This window comes from Eutrema salsugineum, unplaced genomic scaffold (genome assembly GCF_000478725.1).
Source record: "Eutrema salsugineum unplaced genomic scaffold, Eutsalg1_0 scaffold_742, whole genome shotgun sequence".
Lineage (NCBI taxonomy): Eukaryota > Viridiplantae > Streptophyta > Magnoliopsida > Brassicales > Brassicaceae > Eutrema > Eutrema salsugineum.
This window is the reverse complement of record NW_006256456.1, coordinates 1-782: the sequence shown is the minus strand read 5'-3', so window position 1 is coordinate 782 and position 782 is coordinate 1. Positions and strand designations below refer to the sequence as shown.

At 36.6% G+C, this 782-nt stretch overlaps 1 pseudogene; it reads right to left on the bottom strand.

Annotated features, from left to right (window-relative positions):
* The window catches only part of LOC112082766, a 3,697-nt pseudogene extending 2,996 nt beyond the window's left edge, over positions 1 to 701 (bottom strand).
* Positions 702 to 782: the final 81 nt, after the last annotated feature.

Sequence of the window (782 nt, the reverse complement as noted above, 5' to 3'; positions counted from 1 at the left end):
ACCCCAATGAAAAAGAATAACAATTTAGGCAAAGTTTCGTTCAGTAGCTAAGTATAATTTAAAGTAGAAAAGTAATGTGAGAATCTTGCAGATAAGTAAGCGAACAAAAATATGAGTCTTATACTTGTAAAGGCAAAAAACTTAAGTAACTGTCATATTACAGTAAACTGAATAAGTATCTGGTTGAAGCCAAAATATACATATTGGAAACCCAACAAAACACAGAGAAGCATAAAGCTAGAGGATACAGAGAGAAGACTAATAAAATGCTCACCTTCAACTCGAATGACCTTAGATCATGAGACAATTGCTCTGCATTGGTTCCCTCTCGTGCAAGTAGTCTGCGCATCCAATGAAAAAATAAAGACTTAATAAAATCATCACTCAGTTGCATATCTACCACCTTCTCTTATGAAAGCTTTAACCACTTTCTGAAAAGACCGACCAGAAAATTCTACAGTGTTTGGCTCTTCGGGACCTGACTTAGGCCTTGCACCCTAAAATTCTTTAATGCCCAAAATTGAGTAACCAGTTTTAGATTCTCGGGCACAGTCAATCCGTTAGACTTCAACGCACGAAAAATGGATTAAGAAAATGGTGAAAAGAGTACCTAGTGGCAGCAATAGACTGTGAAGGAGCTTCGCTTCTTAGGGTTTTAGCCTTAAGTTTCCTCGCAATGCTTCCAATTGATCCAAATTCCTCTAAAACAACCACACAGTTATCATTTACGAATCAAGCTCATCAAGAAAAAGATGCACAGAACCATAATCGAAAAGAAATAT